Here is an 18,006-nt window from a genome sequence, read left to right on the forward strand (position 1 = left end):
AAAGGAGGCTCTCAATGAAGCATCAGTGTTTCCTAGGCTAAATGAGGCTCTAAAGGAAGCATCAGTGTTTCCTAGGCTAAATGAGGCTCTAAAGGAAGCATCAGTGTTTCCTACGCTAAAGGAGGCTCTCAAGGAAGCATCAGTGTTTCCTAGGCTAAATGAGGCTCTAAAGGAAGCATCAGTGTTTCCTAGGCTATAGGAGGCTCTAAAGGGAGCATCAGTGTTTCCTAGGCTAAAGGAGGCTCTACAGGAAGCATCAGTGTTTGGTTGGTTAAAGGAGGCTCTAATGGAAGCATCAGTGTTTCCTAGGCTAAATGAGGCTCTAAAGGAAGCATCAGTGTTTCCTAGGCTAAATGAGGCTCTAAAGGAAGCATCAGTGTTTCCTAGGCTAAAGGAGGCTCTCAAGGAAGCATCAGTGTTTCCTAGGCTAAATGAGGCTCTAAAGGAAGCATCAGTGTTTCCTAGGCTATAGGAGGCCCTAAAGGAAGCACCAATGTTTCCCAGGCTAAAGGAGGCTCTAAAGGAAGCATCAGTTTTTCCTAGGCTAAAGGAGGCATCAGTGTTTCCTTGGCTAAAGGAGGCTCTAAAGGAAGCATCAGTGTTTGATAGGCTAAAGGAGGCTCTAAAGGAAGCATCAGTGTTTTCTAGGCTAAAGGAGGCTCTAAAGGAAGCATCAGTGTTTCCTAGGCTAAATTAGGCTCTAAAGGAAGCATCAGTGTTTCCTAGGCTGAAGGAGGCTCTAAAGGAAGCATCAGTGTTTTACTAGGCTAAAGGAGGCTCTAAAGGAGGCATCATTGTTTCCTAGGCTAAAGGAAGCATCAGTGTTTCCTAGGCTGAAGTAGGCTCTAAAGGAAGCATCAGTGTTTCCTAGGCTATAGGAAGCATCATTGTTTCCTAGGCTAAAGGAGGCTCTAAATGAAGCATCAGTGTTTCCTAGGCTAAAGGAAGCATAAGTGTTTCCTAGGCTAAAGAAGGCTCTAAAGGAAGCATCAGTGTTTCCTAGGCTAAATTAGGCTCTAAAGGAAGCATCAGTGTTTCCTAGGCTGAAGGAGGCTCTAAAGGAAGCATCAGTGTTTTACTAGGCTAAAGGATGCTCTAAAGGAGGCATCATTGTTTCCTAGGCTAAAGGAAGCATCAGTGTTTCCGAGGCTGAAGGAGGTTCTAAAGGAAGCATCAGTGTTTCCTAGGCTGAAGTAGGCTCTAAAGGAAGCATCAGTGTTTCCTAGGCTATAGGAAGCATCATTGTTTCCTAGGCTAAAGGAGGCTCTAAATGAAGCATCAGTGTTTCCTAGGCTAAAGGAAGCATAAGTGTTTCCTAGGCTAAAGGAGGCTCTAAAGGAAGCATCAGTGTTTCCTAGGCTAAAGGAAGCATCAGTGTTTCCTAGGCTAAAGGAGGCTCTAAAGGAAGCATCAGTGTTTCCGAGGCTAAAGGAGGTACTAAAGGAAGCATCAGTGTTTCCTAGGCTAAAGGAGGCTCTAAAGGAAGCATCAGTGTTTCCGAGGCTAAAGGAGGTACTAAAGGAAGCATCAGTGTTTCCTAGGCTAAAGGAGGCTCTAAAGGAAGCATCAGTGTTTCCGAGGCTAAAGGAGGTTCTAAAGGAAGCATCAGTCTTTCCTAGGCTAAAGGAGGCTCTAAAGGAAGCATCAGTGTTTCCTAGGCTATAGGAAGCATCATTGTTTCCTAGGCTAAAGGAGGCTCTAAATGAAGCATCAGTGTTTCCTTGGCTAAAGGAAGCATAAGTGTTTCCTAGGCTAAAGGAGGCTCTAAAGGAAGCATCAGTGTTTCCTAGGCTAAAGGAAGCATCAGTGTTTCCTAGGCTAAAGGAGGCTCTAAAGGAAGCATCAGTGTTTCCGAGGCTAAAGGAGGTACTAAAGGAAGCATCAGTCTTTCCTAGGCTAAAGGAGGCTCTAAATGAAGCATCAGTGTTTCCTAGGCTAAAGGAAGCATAAGTGTTTCCTAGGCTAAAGTAGGCTCTAAAGGAAGCATCAGTGTTTGATAGGCTAAAGGAGGCTCTAAAGGAAGCATCAGTGTTTTCTAGGCTAAAGGAGGCTCTAAAGAAAGCATCAGTGTTTCCTAGGCTAAATTAGGCTCTAAAGGAAGCATCAGTGTTTCCTAGGCTGAAGGAGGCTCTAAAGGAAGCATCAGTGTTTTACTAGGCTAAAGGAGGCTTTAAAGGAAGCATCAGTGTTTCCAAGGCTAATGGAAGCATCACTGTTTCCTAGGCTAAAGTAGGTTCTAAAGGAAGCATCAGTGTTTCCTAGGCTAAAGGAAGCATCAGTGTTTCCTAGGCTAAAGGAGGCTCTAAAGGAAGCATCAGTGTTTCCTAGGCTAAAGTAAGCATCAGTGTTTCCTAGGCTAAAGTAGGCTCTAAAGGAAGCATCAGTGTTTCCTAGGCTTAAGGAAGCATCAGTGTTTCTCAGGCTAAGGGAGGCTCTATAGGAAGAATCAGTATTTCCTAGGCTAAAGGAAGCATCAGTGTTTCCTAGGCTAAAGGAGGCTCTAAAGGAAGCATCAGTGTTTCCTATGCTAAAGGAGGCTCTCAAGGAAGCATCAGTGTTTCCTAGGCTAAATGAGGCTCTAAAGGAAGCATCAGTGTTTCCTAGGCTAAATGAGGCTCTAAAGGAAGCATCAGTGTTTCCTAGGCTAAAGGAGGCTCTCAAGGAAGCATCAGTGTTTCCTAGGCTAAATGAGGCTCTAAAGGAAGCATCAGTGTTTCCTAGGCTATAGGAGGCTCTAAAGGGAGCATCAGTGTTTCCTAGGCTAAAGGAGGCTCTACAGGAAGCATCAGTGTTTGGTTGGTTAAAGGAGGCTCTAAAGGAAGCATCAGTGTTTCCTAGGCTAAAGGAGGCTCTAAAGGAAGCATCAGTGTTTGGTAGGCTAAAGGAGACTCTAAAGGAAGCATCAGTGTTTTCTAGGCTAAAGGATACTCTAAAGGAAGCATCAGTGTTTCCTAGGCTAAAGGAAGCATCAGTGTTTCCTAGGCTGAAGGAGGCTCTAAAGGAAGCATCAGTGTTTTACTAGGCTAAAGGAGGCTCTAAAGGAGGCATCATTGTTTCCTAGGCTAAAGGAAGCATCAGTGTTTCCTAGGCTGAAGTAGGCTCTAAAGGAAGCATCAGTGTTTCCTAGGCTATAGGAAGCATCATTGTTTCCTAGGCTAAAGGAGGCTCTAAATGAAGCATCAGTGTTTCCTAGGCTAAAGGAAGCATAAGTGTTTCCTAGGCTAAAGAAGGCTCTAAAGGAAGCATCAGTGTTTCCTAGGCTAAATTAGGCTCTAAAGGAAGCATCAGTGTTTCCTAGGCTGAAGGAGGCTCTAAAGGAAGCATCAGTGTTTTACTAGGCTAAAGGATGCTCTAAAGGAGGCATCATTGTTTCCTAGGCTAAAGGAAGCATCAGTGTTTCCGAGGCTGAAGGAGGTTCTAAAGGAAGCATCAGTGTTTCCTAGGCTGAAGTAGGCTCTAAAGGAAGCATCAGTGTTTCCTAGGCTATAGGAAGCATCATTGTTTCCTAGGCTAAAGGAGGCTCTAAATGAAGCATCAGTGTTTCCTAGGCTAAAGGAAGCATAAGTGTTTCCTAGGCTAAAGGAGGCTCTAAAGGAAGCATCAGTGTTTCCTAGGCTAAAGGAAGCATCAGTGTTTCCTAGGCTAAAGGAGGCTCTAAAGGAAGCATCAGTGTTTCCGAGGCTAAAGGAGGTACTAAAGGAAGCATCAGTGTTTCCTAGGCTAAAGGAGGCTCTAAAGGAAGCATCAGTGTTTCCGAGGCTAAAGGAGGTACTAAAGGAAGCATCAGTGTTTCCTAGGCTAAAGGAGGCTCTAAAGGAAGCATCAGTGTTTCCGAGGCTAAAGGAGGTTCTAAAGGAAGCATCAGTCTTTCCTAGGCTAAAGGAGGCTCTAAAGGAAGCATCAGTGTTTCCTAGGCTAAAGTAAGCATCAGTGTTTCCTAGGCTAAAGTAGGCTCTAAAGGAAGCATCAGTGTTTCCTAGGCTTAAGGAAGCATCAGTGTTTCTCAGGCTAAGGGAGGCTCTATAGGAAGAATCAGTATTTCCTAGGCTAAAGGAAGCATCAGTGTTTCCTAGGCTAAAGGAGGCTCTAAAGGAAGCATCAGTGTTTCCTATGCTAAAGGAGGCTCTCAAGGAAGCATCAGTGTTTCCTAGGCTAAATGAGGCTCTAAAGGAAGCATCAGTGTTTCCTAGGGTAAATGAGGCTCTAAAGGAAGCATCAGTGTTTCCTAGGCTAAAGGAGGCTCTCAAGGAAGCATCAGTGTTTCCTAGGCTAAATGAGGCTCTAAAGGAAGCATCAGTGTTTCCTAGGCTATAGGAGGCTCTAAAGGGAGCATCAGTGTTTCCTAGGCTAAAGGAGGCTCTACAGGAAGCATCAGTGTTTGGTTGGTTAAAGGAGGCTCTAAAGGAAGCATCAGTGTTTCCTAGGCTAAAGGAGGCTCTAAAGGAAGCATCAGTGTTTGGTAGGCTAAAGGAGACTCTAAAGGAAGCATCAGTGTTTTCTAGGCTAAAGGATACTCTAAAGGAAGCATCAGTGTTTCCTAGGCTAAAGGAAGCATCAGTGTTTCCTAGGCTGAAGGAGGCTCTAAAGGAAGCATCAGTGTTTTACTAGGCTAAAGGAGGCTCTAAAGGAGGCATCATTGTTTCCTAGGCTAAAGGAAGCATCAGTGTTTCCGAGGCTGAAGGAGGTTCTAAAGGAAGCATCAGTGTTTCCTAGGCTGAAGTAGGCTCTAAAGGAAGCATCAGTGTTTCCTAGGCTATAGGAAGCATCATTGTTTCCTAGGCTAAAGGAGGCTCTAAATGAAGCATCAGTGTTTCCTAGGCTAAAGGAAGCATAAGTGTTTCCTAGGCTAAAGGAGGCTCTAAAGGAAGCATCAGTGTTTCCTAGGCTAAAGGAAGCATCAGTGTTTCCTAGGCTAAAGGAGGCTCTAAAGGAAGCATCAGTGTTTCCGAGGCTAAAGGAGGTACTAAAGGAAGCATCAGTGTTTCCTAGGCTAAAGGAGGCTCTAAAGGAAGCATCAGTGTTTCCGAGGCTAAAGGAGGTACTAAAGGAAGCATCAGTGTTTCCTAGGCTAAAGGAGGCTCTAAAGGAAGCATCAGTGTTTCCGAGGCTAAAGGAGGTTCTAAAGGAAGCATCAGTCTTTCCTAGGCTAAAGGAGGCTCTAAAGGAAGCATCAGTGTTTCCTAGGCTATAGGAAGCATCATTGTTTCCTAGGCTAAAGGAGGCTCTAAATGAAGCATCAGTGTTTCCTTGGCTAAAGGAAGCATAAGTGTTTCCTAGGCTAAAGGAGGCTCTAAAGGAAGCATCAGTGTTTCCTAGGCTAAAGGAAGCATCAGTGTTTCCTAGGCTAAAGGAGGCTCTAAAGGAAGCATCAGTGTTTCCGAGGCTAAAGGAGGTACTAAAGGAAGCATCAGTCTTTCCTAGGCTAAAGGAGGCTCTAAAGGAAGCATCAGTGTTTCCTAGGCTGAAGTAGGCTCTAAAGGAAGCATCAGTGTTTCCTAGGCTATAGGAAGCATCATTGTTTCCTAGGCTAAAGGAGGCTCTAAATGAAGCATCAGTGTTTCCTAGGCTAAAGGAAGCATAAGTGTTTCCTAGGCTAAAGTAGGCTCTAAAGGAAGCATCAGTGTTTGATAGGCTAAAGGAGGCTCTAAAGGAAGCATCAGTGTTTTCTAGGCTAAAGGAGGCTCTAAAGGAAGCATCAGTGTTTCCTAGGCTAAATTAGGCTCTAAAGGAAGCATCAGTGTTTCCTAGGCTGAAGGAGGCTCTAAAGGAAGCATCAGTGTTTTACTAGGCTAAAGGAGGCTTTAAAGGAAGCATCAGTGTTTCCAAGGCTAATGGAAGCATCACTGTTTCCTAGGCTAAAGTAGGTTCTAAAGGAAGCATCAGTGTTTCCTAGGCTAAAGGAAGCATCAGTGTTTCCTCGGCTAAATAAGACTCTAAAGGAAGCATCAGTGTTTCCTAGGCTAAAGGAAGCATCAGTGTTTCCTAGGCTAAAGGAGGCTCTAAAGGAAGCATCAGTGTTTCCTAGGCTAAAGTAAGCATCAGTGTTTCCTAGGCTAAAGTAGGCTCTAAAGGAAGCATCAGTGTTTCCTAGGCTTAAGGAAGCATCAGTGTTTCTCAGGCTAAGGGAGGCTCTATAGGAAGAATCAGTATTTCCTAGGCTAAAGGAAGCATCAGTGTTTCCTAGGCTAAAGGAGGCTCTAAAGGAAGCATCAGTGTTTCCTATGCTAAAGGAGGCTCTCAAGGAAGCATCAGTGTTTCCTAGGCTAAATGAGGCTCTAAAGGAAGCATCAGTGTTTCCTAGGCTAAATGAGGCTCTAAAGGAAGCATCAGTGTTTCCTAGGCTAAAGGAGGCTCTCAAGGAAGCATCAGTGTTTCCTAGGCTAAAGGAAGCATAAGTGTTTCCTAGGCTAAAGTAGGCTCTAAAGGAAGCATCAGTGTTTGATAGGCTAAAGGAGGCTCTAAAGGAAGCATCAGTGTTTCCTATGCTAAAGGAGGCTCTCAAGGAAGCATCAGTGTTTCCTAGGCTAAATGAGGCTCTAAAGGAAGCATCAGTGTTTCCTAGGCTAAATGAGGCTCTAAAGGAAGCATCAGTGTTTCCTAGGCTAAAGGAGGCTCTCAAGGAAGCATCAGTGTTTCCTAGGCTAAAGGAAGCATAAGTGTTTCCTAGGCTAAAGTAGGCTCTAAAGGAAGCATCAGTGTTTGATAGGCTAAAGGAGGCTCTAAAGGAAGCATCAGTGTTTTCTAGGCTAAAGGAGGCTCTAAAGGAAGCATCAGTGTTTCCTCGGCTAAATAAGACTCTAAAGGAAGCATCAGTGTTTCCTAGGCTAAAGTAAGCATCAGTGTTTCCTAGGCTAAAGTAGGCTCTAAAGGAAGCATCAGTGTTTCCTAGGCTTAAGGAAGCATCAGTGTTTCTCAGGCTAAGGGAGGCTCTATAGGAAGAATCAGTATTTCCTAGGCTAAAGGAAGCATCAGTGTTTCCTAGGCTAAAGGAGGCTCTAAAGGAAGCATCAGTGTTTCCTATGCTAAAGGAGGCTCTCAAGGAAGCATCAGTGTTTCCTAGGCTAAATGAGGCTCTAAAGGAAGCATCAGTGTTTCCTAGGCTAAATGAGGCTCTAAAGGAAGCATCAGTGTTTCCTAGGCTAAAGGAGGCTCTCAAGGAAGCATCAGTGTTTCCTAGGCTAAATGAGGCTCTAAAGGAAGCATCAGTGTTTCCTAGGCTATAGGAGGCTCTAAAGGGAGCATCAGTGTTTCCTAGGCTAAAGGAGGCTCTACAGGAAGCATCAGTGTTTGGTTGGTTAAAGGAGGCTCTAAAGGAAGCATCAGTGTTTCCTAGGCTAAAGGAGGCTCTAAAGGAAGCATCAGTGTTTGGTAGGCTAAAGGAGACTCTAAAGGAAGCATCAGTGTTTTCTAGGCTAAAGGATACTCTAAAGGAAGCATCAGTGTTTCCTAGGCTAAAGGAAGCATCAGTGTTTCCTAGGCTAAAGGAGGCTCTAAAGGAAGCATCAGTGTTTCCGAGGCTAAAGGAGGTTCTAAAGGAAGCATCATTGTTTCCTAGGCTAAAGGAGGCTCTAAAGGAAGAATCAGTGTTTCCTAGGCTGAAGTAGGCTCTAAAGGAAGCATCAGTGTTTCCTAGGCTATAGGAAGCATCAGTGTTTCCTAGGCTAAAGGAAGCATCAGTGTTTCCTAGGCTAAAGGAGGCTCTAAATGAAGCATCAGTGTTTCCGAGGCTAAAGGAGGTTCTAAAGGAAGCATCAGTCTTTCCTAGGCTAAAGGAAGCATCAGTGTTTCCTAGGTTCAAGGAGGCTCTAAAGGAGGCATCATTGTTTCCTAGGTAAAGGAAGCATCAGTGTTTCCGAGGCTGAAGGAGGTTCTAAAGGAAGCATCAGTGTTTCCTAGGCTAAAGGAGGCTCTAAAGGAAGCATCAGTGTTTCCTAGGCTAAAGGAGGTTCTAAAGGAAGCATCAGTGTTTCCTAGGCTAAAGGAGGCTCTAAAGGAAGCATCAGTGTTTGATAGGCTAAAGGAGGCTCTAAAGGAAGCATCAGTGTTTCCTAGGCTAAAGGAGGTTCTAAAGGAAGCATCAGTGTTTCCTAGGCTATAGGAGGTTATAAAGGAAGCATCAGTGTTTCCTAGGCTAAAGGAAGCATCAGTGTTTCTCAGGCTAAAGGAGTCTCTAAAGCAAGCATTAGTGTTTCCTAGGAAAACGGAAGCATCAGTGTTTCCTAGGCTAAAGGAGGCTCTAAAGGAAGCATCAGTGTTTCCTAGGCTAAAGGAGGTTCTAAAGGAAGCATCAGTGTTTCCTAGGCTATAGGAGGTTCTAAAGGAAGCATCAGTGTTTCCTAGGCTAAAGGAAGCATCAGTGTTTCCTGGGCTAAAGGAAGCATCAGTGTTTCCAAGGCTAAAGGAAGCATCAGTGTTCCCAAGGCTAAAGGTGGCTCTAAAGGAAGCATCAGTGTTTCCTAGGCTTAAGGAAGCATCAGTGTTTCTCAGGCTAAAGGAGGCTCTAAAGGAAGAATCAGTATTTCCTAGGCTAAAGGAGGCATCAGTGTTTCCTAGGCTAAAGGAGGCTCTAAAGGAAGCATCTGTGTTTCCTAGGCTAAAGTAGGCTCTCAAGGAAGCATCAGTGTTACCTAGGCTAAATGAGGCTCTAAAGGAAGCATCAGTGTTTCCTAGGCTATAGGAGGCTCAAAAGGGAGCATCAGTGTTTCCTAGGCTAAAGGAGGTTCTAAAGGAAGCATCACTGTTTCCTAGGCTAAAGGAGGCTCTAATGGAAGCATGAGTGTTTCCTAGGCTAAAGGAAGCATCAGTGTTTCCTAGGCTAAAGGAAGCATCAGTGTTTCCTAGGCTAAAGGAGGCTCTAAAGGAAGCATCAGTGTTTCCGAGGCTAAAGGAGGTTCTAAAGGAAGCATCACTGTTTCCTAGGCTAAAGGAGGCTCTAATGGAAGCATGAGTGTTTCCTAGGCTAAAGGAAGCATAAGTTTTTCCTAGGCTAAAGGAGGCTCTAAAGGAAGCATCAGTGTTTCCTAGGCTAAAGGAAACATCATTGTTTCCTAGGCTACAGGAGGCCCTAAAGGAAGCACCAATGTTTCCCAGGCTAAAGGAGGCTCTAAAGGAAGCATCAGTGTTTCCTAGGCTAAAGGAGGCTCTAATGGAAGCATCAGTGTTTCCTTTGCGAAAGGACGCTCTAAAGGAAGCATAATTGTTTCCTAGGCTAAAGGAGGCTCTAAAGGAAGCATCAGTGTTTGATAGGCTAAAGGAGGCTCTAAAGGAAGCATCAGTGTTTTCTAGGCTAAAGGAGGCTCTAAAGGAAGCATCAGTGTTTCCGAGGCTAAAGGAGGTTCTAAAGGAAGCATCACTGTTTCCTAGGCTAAAGGAGGCTCTAAAGGAAGCATCAGTGTTTCCTAGGCTAAAGGAGGTTCTAAAGGAAGCATCAGTGTTGCCTAGGCTATAGGAGGTTGTAAAGGAAGCATCAGTGTTTCCTAGGCTAAAGGAAGCATCAGTGTTTCTCAGGCTAAAGGAGTCTCTAAAGCAAGCATCAGTGTTTCCTAGGAAAACGGAAGCATCAGTGTTTCCTAGGCTAAAGGAGGCTCTAAAGGAAGCATCAGTGTTTCCTAGGCTAAAGGAGGTTCTAAAGGAAGCATCAGTGTTTCCTAGGCTATAGGAGGTTCTAAAGGAAGCATCAGTGTTTCCTAGGCTAAAGGAAGCATCAGTGTTTCCTGGGCTAAAGGAAGCATCAGTGTTTCCAAGGCTAAAGGAGGCTCTAAAGGAAGCATCAGGGTTTCCTAGGCTTAAGGAAGCATCTGTGTTTCTCAGGCTAAAGGAGGCTCTAAAGGAAGCATCAGTGTTTCCTAGGCTAAAGGAGGCATCAGTGTTTCCTAGGCTAAAGGAGGCTTTAAAGGAAGTATCAGTGTTTCGTAGGCTAAAGGAGGCTCTCAAGGAAGCATCAGTGTTTGGTAGGCTAAAGGAGGCTCTAATGGAAGCATCAGTGTTTCCTAGGCGAAAGGATGCTCTAAAGGAAGCATAATTGTTTCCTAGGCTAAAGGAGGCTCTAAAGGAAGCATCAGTGTTTGATAGGCTAAAGGAGGCTCTAAAGGAAGCATCAGTGTTTCCTAGGCTAAATTAGGCTCTAAAGGAAGCATCAGTGTTTCCTAGGCTGAAGGAGGCTCTAAAGGAAGCATCAGTGTTTTACTAGGCTAAAGGAGGCTCTAAAGGAAGCATCAGTGTTTCCTAGGCTAAAGGAGGCTCTAAAGGAAGCATCAGGGTTTCCTAGGCTAAAGGAAGCATCAGTGTTTCCTAAACTAAAGGAGGCTCTAAAGGAAGCATCAGTGTTTCCTAGGCTAAAGGAGGCTCTAAAGGAAGCATCAGTGTTTCCTAGGCTAAAGGAAGCATCAGTGTTTCCTAGGCTAAAGGAGGCTCTAAAGGAAGCATCAGTGTTTCCGAGGCTAAAGGAGGTTCTAAAGGAAGCATCAGTCTTTCCTAGGCTAAAGGAAGCATCAGTGTTTCCTAGGTTCAAGGAGGCTCTAAAGGAGGCATCATTGTTTCCTAGGTAAAGGAAGCATCAGTGTTTTCGAGGCTGAAGGAGGTTCTAAAGGAAGCATCAGTGTTTCCTAGGCTAAAGGAGGCTCTAAAGGAAGCATCAGTGTTTCCTAGGCTAAAGGAGGTTCTAAAGGAAGCATCAGTGTTTCCTAGGCTATAGGAGGTTATAAAGGAAGCATCAGTGTTTCCTAGGCTAAAGGAAGCATCAGTGTTTCTCAGGCTAAAGGAGTCTCTAAAGCAAGCATCAGTGTTTCCTAGGAAAACGGAAGCATCAGTGTTTCCTAGGCTAAAGGAGGCTCTAAAGGAAGCATCAGTGTTTCCTAGGCTAAAGGAGGTTCTAAAGGAAGCATCAGTGTTTCCTAGGCTATAGGAGGTTCTAAAGGAAGCATCAGTGTTTCCTAGGCTAAAGGAAGCATCAGTGTTTCCTAGGCTATAGGAGGTTCTAAAGGAAGCATCATTGTTTCCTAGGCTAATGGAGGCCCTATACGAAGCATCAGTGTTTCCTAGGCTTAAGGAAGCATCAGTGTTTCCTAGGCTAAAGTAGGCTCTAAAGGAAGCATCAGTGTTTCCTAGGCTTAAGGAAGCATCAGTGTTTCTCAGGCTAAGGGAGGCTCTATAGGAAGAATCAGTATTTCCTAGGCTAAAGGAAGCATCAGTGTTTCCTAGGCTAAAGGAGGCTCTAAAGGAAGCATCAGTGTTTCCTATGCTAAAGGAGGCTCTCAAGGAAGCATCAGTGTTTCCTAGGCTAAATGAGGCTCTAAAGGAAGCATCAGTGTTTCCTAGGCTAAATGAGGCTCTAAAGGAAGCATCAGTGTTTCCTAGGCTAAAGGAGGCTCTCAAGGAAGCATCAGTGTTTCCTAGGCTAAATGAGGCTCTAAAGGAAGCATCAGTGTTTCCTAGGCTATAGGAGGCTCTAAAGGGAGCATCAGTGTTTCCTAGGCTAAAGGAGGCTCTACAGGAAGCATCAGTGTTTGGTTGGTTAAAGGAGGCTCTAAAGGAAGCATCAGTGTTTCCTAGGCTAAAGGAGGCTCTAAAGGAAGCATCAGTGTTTGGTAGGCTAAAGGAGACTCTAAAGGAAGCATCAGTGTTTTCTAGGCTAAAGGATACTCTAAAGGAAGCATCAGTGTTTCCTAGGCTAAAGGAAGCATCAGTGTTTCCTAGGCTAAAGGAGGCTCTAAAGGAAGCATCAGTGTTTCCGAGGCTAAAGGAGGTTCTAAAGGAAGCATCATTGTTTCCTAGGCTAAAGGAGGCTCTAAAGGAAGAATCAGTGTTTCCTAGGCTGAAGTAGGCTCTAAAGGAAGCATCAGTGTTTCCTAGGCTATAGGAAGCATCAGTGTTTCCTAGGCTAAAGGAAGCATCAGTGTTTCCTAGGCTAAAGGAGGCTCTAAATGAAGCATCAGTGTTTCCGAGGCTAAAGGAGGTTCTAAAGGAAGCATCAGTCTTTCCTAGGCTAAAGGAAGCATCAGTGTTTCCTAGGTTCAAGGAGGCTCTAAAGGAGGCATCATTGTTTCCTAGGTAAAGGAAGCATCAGTGTTTCCGAGGCTGAAGGAGGTTCTAAAGGAAGCATCAGTGTTTCCTAGGCTAAAGGAGGCTCTAAAGGAAGCATCAGTGTTTCCTAGGCTAAAGGAGGTTCTAAAGGAAGCATCAGTGTTTCCTAGGCTAAAGGAGGCTCTAAAGGAAGCATCAGTGTTTGATAGGCTAAAGGAGGCTCTAAAGGAAGCATCAGTGTTTCCTAGGCTAAAGGAGGTTCTAAAGGAAGCATCAGTGTTTCCTAGGCTATAGGAGGTTATAAAGGAAGCATCAGTGTTTCCTAGGCTAAAGGAAGCATCAGTGTTTCTCAGGCTAAAGGAGTCTCTAAAGCAAGCATTAGTGTTTCCTAGGAAAACGGAAGCATCAGTGTTTCCTAGGCTAAAGGAGGCTCTAAAGGAAGCATCAGTGTTTCCTAGGCTAAAGGAGGTTCTAAAGGAAGCATCAGTGTTTCCTAGGCTATAGGAGGTTCTAAAGGAAGCATCAGTGTTTCCTAGGCTAAAGGAAGCATCAGTGTTTCCTGGGCTAAAGGAAGCATCAGTGTTTCCAAGGCTAAAGGAAGCATCAGTGTTCCCAAGGCTAAAGGTGGCTCTAAAGGAAGCATCAGTGTTTCCTAGGCTTAAGGAAGCATCAGTGTTTCTCAGGCTAAAGGAGGCTCTAAAGGAAGAATCAGTATTTCCTAGGCTAAAGGAGGCATCAGTGTTTCCTAGGCTAAAGGAGGCTCTAAAGGAAGCATCTGTGTTTCCTAGGCTAAAGTAGGCTCTCAAGGAAGCATCAGTGTTACCTAGGCTAAATGAGGCTCTAAAGGAAGCATCAGTGTTTCCTAGGCTATAGGAGGCTCAAAAGGGAGCATCAGTGTTTCCTAGGCTAAAGGAGGCTCTACAGGAAGCATCAGTGTTTGGTAGGCTAAAGGAGGCTCTAAAGGAAGCATCAGTGTTTCCTAGGCTAAAGGAAGCATCAGTGTTTCCTAGGCTAAAGGAGGCTCTAAAGGAAGCATCAGTGTTTCCGAGGCTAAAGGAGGTTCTAAAGGAAGCATCACTGTTTCCTAGGCTAAAGGAGGCTCTAATGGAAGCATGAGTGTTTCCTAGGCTAAAGGAAGCATAAGTTTTTCCTAGGCTAAAGGAGGCTCTAAAGGAAGCATCAGTGTTTCCTAGGCTAAAGGAAACATCATTGTTTCCTAGGCTACAGGAGGCCCTAAAGGAAGCACCAATGTTTCCCAGGCTAAAGGAGGCTCTAAAGGAAGCATCAGTGTTTCCTAGGCTAAAGGAGGCTCTAATGGAAGCATCAGTGTTTCCTTTGCGAAAGGACGCTCTAAAGGAAGCATAATTGTTTCCTAGGCTAAAGGAGGCTCTAAAGGAAGCATCAGTGTTTGATAGGCTAAAGGAGGCTCTAAAGGAAGCATCAGTGTTTTCTAGGCTAAAGGAGGCTCTAAAGGAAGCATCAGTGTTTCCGAGGCTAAAGGAGGTTCTAAAGGAAGCATCACTGTTTCCTAGGCTAAAGGAGGCTCTAAAGGAAGCATCAGTGTTTCCTAGGCTAAAGGAGGTTCTAAAGGAAGCATCAGTGTTGCCTAGGCTATAGGAGGTTGTAAAGGAAGCATCAGTGTTTCCTAGGCTAAAGGAAGCATCAGTGTTTCTCAGGCTAAAGGAGTCTCTAAAGCAAGCATCAGTGTTTCCTAGGAAAACGGAAGCATCAGTGTTTCCTAGGCTAAAGGAGGCTCTAAAGGAAGCATCAGTGTTTCCTAGGCTAAAGGAGGTTCTAAAGGAAGCATCAGTGTTTCCTAGGCTATAGGAGGTTCTAAAGGAAGCATCAGTGTTTCCTAGGCTAAAGGAAGCATCAGTGTTTCCTGGGCTAAAGGAAGCATCAGTGTTTCCAAGGCTAAAGGAGGCTCTAAAGGAAGCATCAGGGTTCCCTAGGCTTAAGGAAGCATCTGTGTTTCTCAGGCTAAAGGAGGCTCTAAAGGAAGCATCAGTGTTTCCTAGGCTAAAGGAGGCATCAGTGTTTCCTAGGCTAAAGGAGGCTTTAAAGGAAGTATCAGTGTTTCGTAGGCTAAAGGAGGCTCTCAAGGAAGCATCAGTGTTTGGTAGGCTAAAGGAGGCTCTAATGGAAGCATCAGTGTTTCCTAGGCGAAAGGATGCTCTAAAGGAAGCATAATTGTTTCCTAGGCTAAAGGAGGCTCTAAAGGAAGCATCAGTGTTTGATAGGCTAAAGGAGGCTCTAAAGGAAGCATCAGTGTTTCCTAGGCTAAATTAGGCTCTAAAGGAAGCATCAGTGTTTCCTAGGCTGAAGGAGGCTCTAAAGGAAGCATCAGTGTTTTACTAGGCTAAAGGAGGCTCTAAAGGAAGCATCAGTGTTTCCTAGGCTAAAGGAGGCTCTAAAGGAAGCATCAGGGTTTCCTAGGCTAAAGGAAGCATCAGTGTTTCCTAAACTAAAGGAGGCTCTAAAGGAAGCATCAGTGTTTCCTAGGCTAAAGGAGGCTCTAAAGGAAGCATCAGTGTTTCCTAGGCTAAAGGAAGCATCAGTGTTTCCTAGGCTAAAGGAGGCTCTAAAGGAAGCATCAGTGTTTCCGAGGCTAAAGGAGGTTCTAAAGGAAGCATCAGTCTTTCCTAGGCTAAAGGAAGCATCAGTGTTTCCTAGGTTCAAGGAGGCTCTAAAGGAGGCATCATTGTTTCCTAGGTAAAGGAAGCATCAGTGTTTCCGAGGCTGAAGGAGGTTCTAAAGGAAGCATCAGTGTTTCCTAGGCTAAAGGAGGCTCTAAAGGAAGCATCAGTGTTTCCTAGGCTAAAGGAGGTTCTAAAGGAAGCATCAGTGTTTCCTAGGCTATAGGAGGTTATAAAGGAAGCATCAGTGTTTCCTAGGCTAAAGGAAGCATCAGTGTTTCTCAGGCTAAAGGAGTCTCTAAAGCAAGCATCAGTGTTTCCTAGGAAAACGGAAGCATCAGTGTTTCCTAGGCTAAAGGAGGCTCTAAAGGAAGCATCAGTGTTTCCTAGGCTAAAGGAGGTTCTAAAGGAAGCATCAGTGTTTCCTAGGCTATAGGAGGTTCTAAAGGAAGCATCAGTGTTTCCTAGGCTAAAGGAAGCATCAGTGTTTCCTAGGCTATAGGAGGTTCTAAAGGAAGCATCATTGTTTCCTAGGCTAATGGAGGCCCTATACGAAGCATCAGTGTTTCCTAGGCTTAAGGAAGCATCAGTGTTTCTCAGGCTAAAGGAGGCTCTAAAGGAAGAATCAGTATTTCCTAGGCTAAAGGAGGCATCAGTGTTTCCTAGGCTAAAGGAGGCTCTAAAGGAAGCATCAGTGTTTCCTAGGCTAAAGGAGGCTCTAAAGGAAGCATCTGTGTTTCCTAGGCTAAAGTAGGCTCTCAAGGAAGCATCAGTGTTACCTAGGCTAAATGAGGCTCTAAAGGAAGCATCAGTGTTTCCTAGGCTATAGGAGGCTCAAAAGGGAGCATCAGTGTTTCCTAGGCTAAAGGAGGCTCTACAGGAAGCATCAGTGTTTGGTAGGCTAAAGGAAACATCATTGTTTCCTAGGCTACAGGAGGCCCTAAAGGAAGCACCAATGTTTCCCAGGCTAAAGGAGGCTCTAAAGGAAGCATCAGTGTTTCCTAGGCTAAAGGAGGCTCTAATGGAAGCATCAGTGTTTCCTTTGCGAAAGGACGCTCTAAAGGAAGCATAATTGTTTCCTAGGCTAAAGGAGGCTCTAATGGAAGCATGAGTGTTTCCTAGGCTAAAGTAAGCATAAGTTTTTCCTAGGCTAAAGGAGGCTCTAAAGGAAGCATCAGTGTTTCCTAGGCTAAAGGAAGCATCAGTGTTTCCTAGGCTAAAGGAGGCTCTAAAGGAAGCATCAGTGTTTCCTAGGCTAAAGTAAGCATCAGTGTTTCCTAGGCTAAAGTAGGCTCTAAAGGAAGCATCAGTGTTTCCTAGGCTTAAGGAAGCATCAGTGTTTCTCAGGCTAAGGGAGGCTCTATAGGAAGAATCAGTATTTCCTAGGCTAAAGGAAGCATCAGTGTTTCCTAGGCTAAAGGAGGCTCTAAAGGAAGCATCAGTGTTTCCTATGCTAAAGGAGGCTCTCAAGGAAGCATCAGTGTTTCCTAGGCTAAATGAGGCTCTAAAGGAAGCATCAGTGTTTCCTAGGCTAAATGAGGCTCTAAAGGAAGCATCAGTGTTTCCTAGGCTAAAGGAGGCTCTCAAGGAAGCATCAGTGTTTCCTAGGCTAAATGAGGCTCTAAAGGAAGCATCAGTGTTTCCTAGGCTATAGGAGGCTCTAAAGGGAGCATCAGTGTTTCCTAGGCTAAAGGAGGCTCTACAGGAAGCATCAGTGTTTGGTTGGTTAAAGGAGGCTCTAAAGGAAGCATCAGTGTTTCCTAGGCTAAAGGAGGCTCTAAAGGAAGCATCAGTGTTTGGTAGGCTAAAGGAGACTCTAAAGGAAGCATCAGTGTTTTCTAGGCTAAAGGATACTCTAAAGGAAGCATCAGTGTTTCCTAGGCTAAAGGAAGCATCAGTGTTTCCTAGGCTAAAGGAGGCTCTAAAGGAAGCATCAGTGTTTCCGAGGCTAAAGGAGGTTCTAAAGGAAGCATCATTGTTTCCTAGGCTAAAGGAGGCTCTAAAGGAAGAATCAGTGTTTCCTAGGCTGAAGTAGGCTCTAAAGGAAGCATCAGTGTTTCCTAGGCTATAGGAAGCATCAGTGTTTCCTAGGCTAAAGGAAGCATCAGTGTTTCCTAGGCTAAAGGAGGCTCTAAATGAAGCATCAGTGTTTCCGAGGCTAAAGGAGGTTCTAAAGGAAGCATCAGTCTTTCCTAGGCTAAAGGAAGCATCAGTGTTTCCTAGGTTCAAGGAGGCTCTAAAGGAGGCATCATTGTTTCCTAGGTAAAGGAAGCATCAGTGTTTCCGAGGCTGAAGGAGGTTCTAAAGGAAGCATCAGTGTTTCCTAGGCTAAAGGAGGCTCTAAAGGAAGCATCAGTGTTTCCTAGGCTAAAGGAGGTTCTAAAGGAAGCATCAGTGTTTCCTAGGCTAAAGGAGGCTCTAAAGGAAGCATCAGTGTTTGATAGGCTAAAGGAGGCTCTAAAGGAAGCATCAGTGTTTCCTAGGCTAAAGGAGGTTCTAAAGGAAGCATCAGTGTTTCCTAGGCTATAGGAGGTTATAAAGGAAGCATCAGTGTTTCCTAGGCTAAAGGAAGCATCAGTGTTTCTCAGGCTAAAGGAGTCTCTAAAGCAAGCATTAGTGTTTCCTAGGAAAACGGAAGCATCAGTGTTTCCTAGGCTAAAGGAGGCTCTAAAGGAAGCATCAGTGTTTCCTAGGCTAAAGGAGGTTCTAAAGGAAGCATCAGTGTTTCCTAGGCTATAGGAGGTTCTAAAGGAAGCATCAGTGTTTCCTAGGCTAAAGGAAGCATCAGTGTTTCCTGGGCTAAAGGAAGCATCAGTGTTTCCAAGGCTAAAGGAAGCATCAGTGTTCCCAAGGCTAAAGGTGGCTCTAAAGGAAGCATCAGTGTTTCCTAGGCTTAAGGAAGCATCAGTGTTTCTCAGGCTAAAGGAGGCTCTAAAGGAAGAATCAGTATTTCCTAGGCTAAAGGAGGCATCAGTGTTACCTAGGCTAAATGAGGCTCTAAAGGAAGCATCAGTGTTTCCTAGGCTATAGGAGGCTCAAAAGGGAGCATCAGTGTTTCCTAGGCTAAAGGAGGCTCTACAGGAAGCATCAGTGTTTGGTAGGCTAAAGGAGGCTCTAAAGGAAGCATCAGTGTTTCCTAGGCTAAAGGAAGCATCAGTGTTTCCTAGGCTAAAGGAGGCTCTAAAGGAAGCATCAGTGTTTCCGAGGCTAAAGGAGGTTCTAAAGGAAGCATCACTGTTTCCTAGGCTAAAGGAGGCTCTAATGGAAGCATGAGTGTTTCCTAGGCTAAAGGAAGCATACGTTTTTCCTAGGCTAAAGGAGGCTCTAAAGGAAGCATCAGTGTTTCCTA

The sequence above is a fragment of the Blennius ocellaris genome (genome assembly GCF_963422515.1).
Source record: "Blennius ocellaris genome assembly, contig: SUPER_13_unloc_1, whole genome shotgun sequence".
Taxonomy (NCBI): Eukaryota; Metazoa; Chordata; class Actinopteri; order Blenniiformes; family Blenniidae; genus Blennius; species Blennius ocellaris.